Source organism: Danio rerio, chromosome 14 (assembly GCF_052040795.2).
Source record: "Danio rerio strain M-AB ecotype USA chromosome 14, GRCz13ab, whole genome shotgun sequence".
NCBI lineage: Eukaryota > Metazoa > Chordata > Actinopteri > Cypriniformes > Danionidae > Danio > Danio rerio.
The window spans coordinates 38726066-38738756 of record NC_141034.1 but is presented as its reverse complement, the minus strand read 5'-3'; the positions used below and the strand labels follow the sequence as shown (position 1 = coordinate 38738756).

At 35.0% G+C, this 12691-nt stretch overlaps 1 long non-coding RNA gene across 2 annotated transcripts in view; it reads left to right on the top strand.

Annotated features, from left to right (window-relative positions):
• Positions 1-12691, top strand: part of LOC141377556 (uncharacterized) — a 30217-nt gene that overhangs the window by 13425 nt on the left and 4101 nt on the right. Inside the window, exons 3-4 of one of the 2 annotated variants that reach the window (XR_015507759.1) lie at positions 5-125; positions 10454-10590. This is a non-coding gene — a long non-coding RNA (uncharacterized LOC141377556). Of the gene's footprint in view, positions 1-4; positions 126-2450; positions 2957-10453; positions 10591-12691 lie in introns of those variants that run through there. The other variant, XR_015507758.1, reaches the window with a different exon arrangement.

Below are 12691 nucleotides of genomic sequence, written 5' to 3'. Positions count from 1 at the left end.
CCAGGTGACATGTCCTGGATAAATAAACAATGAACCAGAATGAACAGGGCTCAAATCTCCACAGAGTGACCAAAGAGCTGAACCGGCCAATCAGATGATGTGTCCACCCTTCTGTCAATGACAAGGCAAGTGGGATTTTACATTAGCGTAAACAAACCAAGGCCACTGGACATTTCACAAATCATTTCCCCTGAGAGTTTGTCTCCTTTATCCTTCTTTTTACCCGTCTTCCGTGTGACTGCATGCCACCATAAAGGGTATATACAGTTTAAACCAAATCAATTTAGCTGTTTAGAAGCATATAAATTTAGACCTCAGATGCATGACTTGTCTTTTGACCGAGGGATGTATTGAAAGATTTTTTGACGTCAGAGTTCCTTTGACTCCCAGTAATGCCCAAGGAACAGGAATTTGCTTACGGAGAGAATGAAATGAATAAAACATCAGTAAATAAAGAGGTGAAGAAATGAGTCCTGTGGGATTTCAGCTGCAGTGTGCTGGAAGTGTGTCATGTTAAGCAGCTGGAAAGGATGAATGCAGCAGAGTTCTACCTTGGGCACACTATTGGCACATTCATTAGCACCGCGTATAGGAGGTGCCTGCACAGAATTTCTCTCGTTCATTTCTCTCTCCAGTGAACAATTTAATTGACCGATACAGAGGACAGCTTTAGTTTAAGCATAGTGAACTGCTCTCGCTGCTAGCAATAGTAGTAAATAGAGAGATATACTGTACACTCGCTGGCCTCTTTATTTACCTTATTCTTTCATGTAATAGTGGTCGCAGCCATTAGAAGCTAATTGTTTTATTGTTTCCACTCTCATTCACATCTATTGATTTTTAGCTTTAAAAAAAACAGCCAGTTGTGTTGCTTTATGTTGCAAACTGTATTCTCTCTCTCTCTCACTATGTCATATTTATTTGTTTGTATTGTCATATACAGACCTGTTTGTACAGTTTACTTTATAAACATTGCCCATATAGGCAAATGAATAGGAAATCCTAAAACAATCACAGAAAAGAGCTTACTTCTGCATTGCAGAATAAGGTGAATATAGTAGACCTTTCTAGATCCAGGTATAGGGGCGCATTAGGGTTTCTGGCCCCTTTGACTAATTTGTATTCCAGCCCCCGAGGCTCTATATTATCTTATGTTCTTGCCACATGTAGCAACCATAATACCATAATAAAACCATAAACATAATAAAATAGGATTACAGTTGTTACATATTCAATGAGAGACAATAAATAATACATTTGATTAATGGGACTAAGCCAAAGGAAAATGAATGAATGAATATTCATTATATACAAATAAATAATTAGATGCTGTCAACAGTACAAGTAATTTTGTGTTTTCATAGAAGTTACACATGTTTTAACATGACTATAGAGCATATGAAACTACACTGAGTTGGGCACAAATCAGATAAAGTAGATTAATCCATCCTGTGATTCTTGTCCAATCATATCGCACATAGAAAGTAAATCACATCATACTGAACAACTGCAAGACATTGCCGCTTCATAAATGCAACAAAACGTTAGTAAACATTGGAAGAACATGTCTTAAATCTTTACACACAATAATCGTGAGACTTTATAGACTGCATGTTACTAATGAGAAGTGTATGAGGACTGAAACCACCAAATGCCCTTAAACAATTTCTAATGCACTACAGAATGTTACGTGTACACATCCCTGCACAAACTGCATGTAAACACATGAGCCATTCACATCGTAATACTCAATATTTACTACTTATGAGTACTTTTCATACTTTGAGTAATATTTACAACAGATATTTGTACTATTTGTACTTGCATTACATTTTTGGGCAAGTAATGGTACTTTTACTTGAGTATGATTGTTCGGTACTCTTTCCACCACTGCTTATAAACTGTGTTAGAGCCAAACTGTGTGTTTTTTGTTCACACAGCAAATTATTACAATTCCAGTTAAAATCAGGGTAATTAACTGAGAGATTTCTATTTTATGTTACTTTAAACAGCTTCATAAAAACTAGCTTCAACATCATAACAATAACTAGCGTTAAAGGTGTGCAAGAAGATAACAAAAACAAAAAGGAAAAAAAGTAGCACCAAAATATGCAGTATTTAATATGCATACACCAAAATATGGGGTTTTGCCGAGCCCCCTGTGTGATGGACTATGACCACTTCTGCGTGCCTAATTGCTGCTATATGAATGGCTGATGAAATATTTCAAATAACAATCCATCAATAATTAATCGAGTATATAATTGAAGTAAGCAAAAACACATGCGAAGAAAGCATATTATACAGAAATGTGTGGGCTATACTCTGCATTATTTGTTGTTTTTCCTTGCAAGTGGTTTAATTTAATAGTTAATAGTTTTAAAATAGTTAATTACTTGTCCACCCAATCATGTATGAATAATAAGATTTTTTTTTGTTTGTTTTTACAGTGTTGCCACCTGCATACAAATGTGTTCTTCCTCCTCCCTGCTGTTTCCCTCATTATCAAGCACACCAGCTTCATTTACATCTTTTTTCCTGCCCTGCACACATCTGTCGTCTCCTACATGCTAGTTCCCTATCCCTCAGGACGTATCCTACCACCCAGGTCAATGGAATAAGAGAGAATAGCCTGGCAACAACAAGGTTAAAAGAACCGTGTCCATTTGTTGACAGTTTAATATATTATGTTGTGAAATACTGAATCTCTCTGTGGCTCTCTTGCGTTGTTTTGGTTCATTTAAATCCATTAAATTTTTTATGGTTAATGTGGCGTTACCCATGACTAATGGCTAATGATATAATACTGTAGCAAGACTCTATAGCGTTTAAATATGGCAGTGTATTGCCTTAGTGTTTGTTGCTTGACTTCTGCTTTAAGACTCCCTATTTTTGTTTTAGCTATTGTTGGTTTATATAATGATTTAAATAAAGAATTTGCATCGTTATTTTTTATACTTTCTTTTGTCAATCTGTTTAATTATCCACTATTGCAAATTAGAGATTAATGAATAGTAAAATTACAGTCATTTTAGTTGCTGTGCATGAAATCACCTTTTTCAGGAAGCTCATTCATTTTCATTTTCAGTCACATGTCAAGCCTAATGTAAATCGTGTAAAGTGTAAATGAGGGAGGAGCGCTTAGAGTCAACCTGACAGTGTGAATCTATTTGACATCTCTCGTTTCTAGGAGAAGCGGACCATTTATTTCCATAGGAAAGACCTTTTCAGTTCCATCACGGTTAAGGCATGTTGGTGTGCTGATGAATGCTGTATGTGGTGCCCACATCTTACCTTAGGCTAAGTAAGTGCACTAGAGTGAGGATACCAGCCTGATCAACATGCATCAATGCATACATGCTTCTGGACCCATGACGCTATTAGATAATTTAAAGGTCGACATGCATGGGTGAAGAAAACATGTAAGAAGTTGTCTTTTAATACACGTAGAATTAAATGTCCATCAATATTAGACTGTTTTAGCTAGATTTTCTAGATGATTCGACATTTTTTGTATGCAGGTGGTTTTTCCATGCAATGTTATTTGTTTATTAGCAAAACAAAGCTCGGTTTGTACTATTTACCTTGCTTATCAAGTTTATCCCTTTCAGTCCATATTTTGTATTTATCCTGATGCCTCAATCAGTGCACTTAATTGAAATTCATTTAAAGCTAATTAAATTACTAAACAGGTTATTGTCTAGTTAATTGTGAAATTTGTAGCATTGTACATCACCACAATGAAATAATTCATTATGTCTGCTCTTTAAAATTATTTTTTATGTGCTCAGTCATGTCCTGAACCATAGTGGAGTGTATCACATGCACTCATTTAGTCCCATAGTATACCATAATAGCAAGAGTGTAAACTAGGCTGCATCCTAAATATCTCACCCTTAAATAGGGTCCTATTTGATGGGCAGCCTTTTGTAGTGATGTCTGAAACCACAGTGGACATCATCAAGTGTTCTCATTCAACTCCATAATGCTTTGCAAAAATGAGTGTACACAAGTCTTGAGCTATGTCATAAATCACTCTACATACCCTTAAACAGGGAGTTATTTAAGGGGAAAGCCATCTGCAGTGTATGAAACCATGGTTGACCTTTTCGAGTGCACTCCTCTGTCTAAACTACTGATTAGATATTAGGTTTTGAACTATGTCTGCTGGTTTGAGTTTGTTCTTGCTGGTCATGTACTGGTTTAAGCTGGATTTTTTGGAACAGCTGGTCAGGTTCAGCAAAGAACAAGCTAAAACCAGCACATGACCTGCAAGAACCAGCAATTACGGCTCAAAACCTATACCAGCACATTTTTTTCCACAGGGTCATTTATTCACATAGGCATCCCATTAAAAATAGAACTATAACAAGAAATGGGCTTTGTCCAAAATAGGCCATTTTTTGAGATGGCAGACATTTTTGTAGCTGTCTGAATCTAGGGGACATTATTGTTTGTATTCAGTCAATTCCATAACACACCACATTAAGAGTGTAAACAAGAGATGGACTCCAAAATTGCTCTCTTGAGGGCACAGTCATTTGTAGTGGTGTCTGAAGGATAGTGGAAATTATAGTGAGTGTATTCACTCAATAATGCTCCTCTAGGTGTACAGTACTACTGCCTAATGATCTTTGAAGGTCAGTACATGCCAAATGAATTCCTACTTCTCACCAGAAAACGCTAACACAGCTATATCCATCCATCCATTAAAAACCTTTTCCCTTTTCTCATTTAATAAATTATTTAATGACTTTTAATAAATATATAAGTACATTTTGTTAGATTTTACGAATTCATTTTTTCATATTTATTTAAGGCGGCATGATGGCTCAGTTGGTTAGCACGTTGTCTCACAGCAAGAATGTGTTTGTGTGAATGTGAGAGTGTGTTTCCCAATATTGGGTTGCAGTTGGAAGGGCATCTGCTGTATAAAATATTTGCAGTAAAAGTTGGCAGTTCATTCTGCTGTGGTGACCTCTGAAATAGAGACTAAGCCAAAGGAAAAATATTTATTTATTTGTTGCTTCTTCAATAATAAATCACTTGTTGTATTCCTCATTTGTAAGCCTCTTTGGATAAAATGCTAAATGCAAGTAAATAGGCCTATCAATTGTACACTCAATTGCTAGTGCTAAAGAATAGATTGCACTATATTTGCTCACTCATTTTCATTCGCCTTTTTTAGTGAACTATGTTACTGAACTACCGGCTCGAAGCCAGAGGGAATCGAGTGATTCAAAAGACTCACCCCCCACTGATAAAGTCCAGAATTTGGCCCCTATGGGCTTTGACTGTATGCCATCATAAATTGTGAAAATAAGCAATAAAAAAAAACTTTTTAGGACAAATTAAATTTTTAATTATTCAAATTGACAAATTTTGACTAAGGAAACGAGCTGGCCAGTTTTTTATTTACCTCCAGGCTACAGTTTTTAATATGTTTTTAGTTGTTTTTTAATAGGTTTTAACAGATTCCTAATATTATTTTTAACGATGCATTATAATAACTTTTTATTTTAAAAATAAGTATTTTTTTCATACTTCTTGATTGAAAAACCTATTTTCGTAGCATTATATATATATATAATGGTAATAAATTGTAGTTTAAATGCACATTTCTAAATAAACACTTTGTGGTAAGCACATTGACCAAACTTTAGGAAAAAAAAAGAATTTGTTGCATTAAAATATGTGGTTAAGATCACCAACCAACAAGCTAATGCAGCACATATTAGTGCTTAAAATGTCACTAAAATGCAGTACTTGAACCTCATAATTTAATAGAAATTTGGGAGAGTAACTGCAAAATGTTTTTAAGAAAAAAAAAACACCCCTTTCAATAGGCTGGCAACAGGCCTGGGGAATAGTGAATGAAGATATGCCTGTAGCTATCATGACCTGTATACAGAGGGTGGTAAGCATGATTCATTTAGCCTCTGCTCTTAGATAACGTAACTACATAAATGTTGGAAATGTAAAAAAAAAAAAAAAAAAGCCGTGTGAAATTGTGAACCTATTACATTAGTAGGCCTAATAGATGCTAACAAATATTTCAGGTAGACTATTTACATATAAGTAGCCTATACATGGTCTGAAAGCATTGCTAGCTAAATATTCAGTTTTGGTTGAAGTAAACACTAAGTTTCCTCACCGATATGCAAGAAAATGACTGCATATTAGCATTTGGTCATATCTCATTTGTTTGAATAGTCACCGTGAAAAGAAAATCTCTGTCAGGAATCACTTCCTACATACGAAGATATATTTTTTAAACCATCTTGTGCACCATTTAAACCACTGGGGGGAGCAGTAGACACACCACCCTGACACTGTTTTTACTGTGCTACTGTATTTCAAAGCAGATTCGATAATATCAGGTCTTGATCCAACATCGCCCATAAGCCTGATTCTCAATGATGTGGAAATGCATCTGTGGGACATTGTATTTGCTTATGAAACATCTCCGCTGTTAGCTGTTGAAACTAATAAACCAGCAGCCTGCAGACTCCGGGCCAAGTGCCTCTTAATACTCATGGAGTTTTGTTTTTGTCATGTTGACATGTCAAATATTTTAGGGAGAAATAACACAGAACAGTCTATTACATCAAAGTGTTTGTTGTCTCTCAACACTATTTTCACTAAATATTGTATATAAACCCCGGTACATGTCAGTTCATTTAGAGAGCTGTTGAGTTCCAGATATAAAGAGGATAGTTTGCATTTGTAGCAATTCTAATGGATGAAGTCTTCATATGGGGATTGGACTTTGGATCGTAGAAGTGGAACAATTGTTGGCTTTGATTTTACTTGCTGGATTCACACATCGGATAATGGATTCTGCAATTGTATGGACTCTTTTTTTATTATTAAGATCTAAGAAGATGGAAATTGTGCCTTTTTTAGGCATGTGTTCTGTTGTTTTATATATATTTTTAGTTTTTCCTGATTCAGTCATTGTGTTCCAGGCGTTATAAATGGCTTTTCTTTCTTAGGATGATTGCGTGGATGCGTTTATGGACTTTTAAATTTATGAATTTGACTCAAACCAGCTGAATTGAATTTAATATGTTAAATTTTTGAATTTTAAAAGTATATTAAATGCTTATATTATTATATTATTTGCGTTTCATAATATTACGTGTTTCAAAATTAACTGTATTTTTAATGTATTTAAATGTATTAAAATAAGTTCCCTTCTATTTTTTGTACATGCTTTAATATTTTAAAGATGTGTTTTAAGTATGAGTTTGTGTGTGTCTGTGTATATATGAAGATTGAGAAATAAGAAATGAGCATTTATGTCAGTGTCTTTCAAACTTAATCAGGTCAAAAGAACATTTAACGTGACTTTGTTGAAGGTTAGCAGTGTAAATGTGTGCCAATAATTCAAGGACAGCCTCTTTTTCCTGCGTCTCCTTAGCTTGTGTCTGAAGTGTGTATGTGTATTTACACACAACAATAACCTGGAACTGTATGGTCTTTCTCCTGCCTGATACAGTGAATGAGAGTTCCATCTCTCTGCCTGACATCTTCAGGCTGAGTTTAGTAAACATCGCTAATCAGCCAATACTGTTTAGCTAAAAACAGTGCAGCGCGTGGTTGCTGTTTTGGTTTAGGCATTGTAGTAGTTCGCAGCAGGGTGCGTTGCCCTTTAGGGGAGTTTGTACCACGTTCCCTGTTTAAAATACAATGCATTGACACACACACACACACACACACACACACACCAAAAAAAAAAAATCAACAGTTTTAATGTTTGAAGCTTATCAGTGCTGTCATCACTTTTTAGCAGTTCAATTTCAGTTCATCGGCCCCCTCCTCCAAAAAAACGTCCTGGTCCTGATGGATTTGTTCATGTCTGTTTGGAGTTTACTGTATCAACAATACACAGAACCGGCTGGAATGAACCAGCCTTAATGTCATCCTTCACATAACCCTCGCCTACACGAACACTAAAAGAAAATATTATGAAAAAGACTATTTTTGGTTGTTCTAAGTATTCGTCAGCTCGTCTTATACTACTTAAAGAATGATTAAGCGTATTTGAAATCAACATAGGTCTAAAACATAAAGGTTAGAGATATATTTCACAAAGCAGTATAATGGCTTTTTAAAATGATGATATTATGGTTAAATAGGGTAAAACTATAGTAATTGAGTTCAGGACATTGTTCTTCATTTCATATTTTATACCACCGTGACATTTTAAGAAGTTATTTAAACAGCTGTTTACTTTTTAAGGATTATTCATACACTGTTAATGGACTGGATTGCAAGACCACATTTCTCAGTTACAAAATATTAACACACACACACACACACACACTTGTACAGCACACTTTTTAAGGACTTCCCATAGACATAATGATTGTTATAATGTACAGACTGTATATTCTGTCCCCCTACCCCTAAACTCAACATTCACAGGAAACATTTAGCCTTATAATCCCTTTATGCATCAGGGGGTTTTTAACTTATCCAGCATATGTTTTACATAGCGGATGCCCTTCCAGCTGTAACCCAGTACTGGGAAACACCCATACACTCTCACATTCACACACATACACTACGGACAATTTAGCTTACCCAATTCACCTATACTGCATGTCTTTGAACTGCGGGGGAAACCAGAGGAAACTCTGGTAGCCACAGGGAGAACATGCAAACTACTCCACACAGAAGCGCCAACTGACCCAGCCATGGCTCGAACCAGTTACCTTCTTGCTCATGTATTTAAATGTATTAAAATAAGTTCCTGTCTATTTTTTGTACATGCTTTAATATTTTAAAGATGTGTTTTAAGTATGATTTTGTGTGTGTCTGTGTATATATGAAGATGCAGAAATAAGAAATGAGCATTTATGTCAGTGTCTTTCAAACTTAATCAGGTCAAAAGAACATTAAACGTGACTTTGTAGAAGGTTAGCAGTTCACACACATACACTACGGACAATTTAGCTTACCCAATTCACCTATACTGCATGTCTTTGAACTGTGGGGGAAACCAGAGGAAACTCTGGTAGCCGCAGGGAGAACATGCAAACTACTCCACACAGAAGCTTCAACTGACCCAGCCATGGCTCGAACCAGTTACCTTCTTGCTGTGAAGCAACAGTGCTAACCACTGAGCCACCTGAGCCCATTCTGCCTTTTTACTATTTCAAAAAACTTAATTCTGTGTAACTTTTTTCCTAGGGGGACCAAAAAAAGTGAGGTCACACACACAGACAGGCAGATATATTCACTAAACTAAATAGTGTGTGTATGCATGTAAAATATACCTTGCAATCCTTGTATTGTATACTAAATGTTCTCACAAGTAGCTGTAAATTTTGATTTTGTGTGATTTATGAGCCATTTTCCTCATACAGACCAAAAAAACGTTTTATGAGGAAATTATAAATAAATTATGATTTATGAGGAAAACTCATAAATCACATAGAATTAAATATTTTGAAAATGTAAAAGGTTGTGGTATTGGGGTTAGAATAAACAGTCTGTACAGTATAAAATTATTACATCTATGGGAAGTCACCATACAGAAAACTGTGTGTGTCTATGTTCATGTTATGAAAACAATGATTTTTTTCCCCAAGATTCTTTGCTGAATAGAAGGTCCAACAGAAAAATACTCAAAATGCAAATAATTTACCACCTTATCAATGTTTTTTTTCTGACACATTTGCTAAAATTAATGCATCCTTGCTAAATGAAAACATCATAATATCACTGTTATAAGATCACTGGTTTGAGTCCCAGCTGGGCCAGTTGGTATAACTGTGTGGGGTTTGCATATTCTCCCCGTGTTGGCATGGGTTTTCCCCGGGTGCTCTGGTTTCCCCCACAGTCCAAAGACATGCGGTGTAGGTAAATTGAATGAGCTAAATTGGCCATAATGTGTGTGAATGTGAGAGTGTATATTTCCCAGTAATGGGTTGCTGCTGGAACGGCATTCGCTGTGTAAAACATATGCTAGATAAGTTGTCAGTTCATTCTGCTGTGACGACCGCTGATGAAAAAAGGGACTAAGTCGAAAAGATTGGAACATATGAAAATATCACATTATTATTATTATTATATTGTCGGCAGCTAGCCCTCTGCAACTCTCACAGGGTCGCTCAATGAAGCACTTGGATGGGAGCCAACATGGGAAGCTGCCTGAAGTGGTACTAGTGAGGCCAGCAGGGGGCGCACAACTTGTGGTCTGTGTGGGTCCAAATGCCTCAGTATAGTGAAGGGGACTCTATACTGCTCTTTCAGATGAGACGTTAAACTGAGGTCCTGACTCTGTGTCCATTAAAAATCGCAGGATGTCCTTCGAAAAAGAGTAGGGGTTTAACCCCAGTATATCCTGACCAAAATTTGCCCACTGGCCTCTGTCCATCATGGCCTTCTAACCATCCCCATATCATAATTGGCTTTATCACTCTGTCTCCTCTCCACCAATCAGCTGGTGTGTGGTGTGCGCTCTGGCGCAATATGGCTGCCGTCACATCATCCAAGTTGATGCTGCACACTGGTGGTGGATAAGGAGATTCCTCCCAATGTATAAAGTGCTTTGAGTGTCCAGAAAAGAGCTACATAAATGTAAGTAATTATATAAATATTCTATATTATTGTTCCATAAATATGAAAGTAAATTTGTATTGACCTAAATGTTTAGTATATAACACTTTGTTACAAATGCAAAAACATTAAATTAATCATTTTTGATGCACAAAATCTTGTGTGTGTAAACCATTTTTCTTTGTATGTCATAATATATAACAAGTATATTAAGCTTTTTAATATTTGCTTTTGTTGATGTTAACTTTTGTGTTGTCACATTTTTATTGTATTTCTTTGCTGTATGTTATTACTGTGTTTTTATTGCTAAAAAAAAAAAAGTCTATAATAATTCATGCTTAATTTATAAAAAATACTTCTTGCTACTCCAAAACACAAAACTTTCTTTTTACATAACATTATACCTAAGATAATAATAAACAATACACGTCAGGACGATGATCTTTTGTTGTCGTTTTCCTAGAAGTCATTGAGGCTCCAGACTGTTTATGACTTGTCGTATGTCATAAAATCTGTTCTTGGAATACAGCAGCGGCATCTCAAGCACATTGTTTTGGTAGATTCCGTTTGAGGGACAGGTGTGTGCCATACAACAGGCTGCAGGTGCAACAGAAGATTTATAGATTTTAATCACATTATACTGTTGAGCAATAATTCTGCCCCAAGGCTACAGGAAAAAGCGTGGCTGGGAAGTGTATATTCAGAGTGGATTGAGCATTATAAGTCAATACAGAACACATTTGTCAAACACAATTGCACATTTAAGATAATTGTTGCCTTATGAGACTAATTGGTGTCTTTAAAGATTGACTTTGTAACGATGGACTTCTGGTTTGGTAAAAAATGCAGGGTTCTGTACAATTCATTCATGTTCTCCCAACACAAATCGATTAAGTTAACTTAACACTTTTAACACATTTATGTAGATTGAACATAAAAAGTTGTCCTAATGAAATCTCAAGAATTGTGTTGTTTCAGTCCAATTTAATTATTGTAAACAAGCAAAAAAATAATAATTCTGACTTCAACTGTCTATATATATATATATATATCTCAGTTTGAACTCTCATTAATGATTAAATCACACTGAACTGAGCTAAACTGAACTGAACTGAACTTAAACACTAAAACCTGAACCACACTGTTCTAGTTACTATGACCATTTATGTGAAGCTGCTTTGACACAATCTACATTGTAAAAGCGCTATACAAATAAAGCTGAATTGAATTGAATATATATATATATATATATAGACAGTTGAAGTCAGAATTATTAGCCCCCCTGAATTGTTCGAACCCCTGTTTATTTTTTTCCCCTATTTCTGTTCATCAGAGAGTAGATTTCTTCAACACATTTCTAAACATTATAGTTTTAATAACTCATCTCTAATAACTGATTTGTTTTATCTTTGCCATGATGACATTAAATAATATTTTACTAGATATTTTTCAAGACACTTCTATGCAGCTTAAAGTGACTTTTAAAGGCTTAACTAGGTTAATTAGGTTAACTAGGCAGGTTAGGGTTATTAGGCAAGTTACTGTATAATGATGGTTTGTTCTGTTGACTATCGAAAAAAAGTTAGCTTAAAGGGGCTAATAATTTTGTCCTTAAAATGGTGTTTCAAAAATTAATAACTGCTTTTATTTTAGACGAAATAAAACAAATAAGACTTTCTCCAGAAGAAAAAAACATTATCAGACATGCTGTGAAAATGTCCTTGCTCTGTTAAATATAATATGGGAAATATAAAAAAAATAGCTAATAATTCTCACTTCAACTGTATATATATATATATATATATATATATATATATATATATATATATATATATATATATATATATATATATATATATATATATATATATACATACAGCCCCCCTTAGTTATTAGGTTTGCTTTTATATATATAACAAAACTATTACTGCTGGTTGTTCAAATTTAACATGAGCTGAAACAGCACAATTCTAGTAATTTCTTTGGCCAATTTAATTGTTTTATGTTCAGTCTACTTAAATTTGTAAACAATTAAGTTACCTTAAGCGTTTTGTGTTGGAACAACATGAAGGAATTGTGTTGGTCCAAGTACCTGGTAGGGAATTTGTAGTTCCCAGCATGC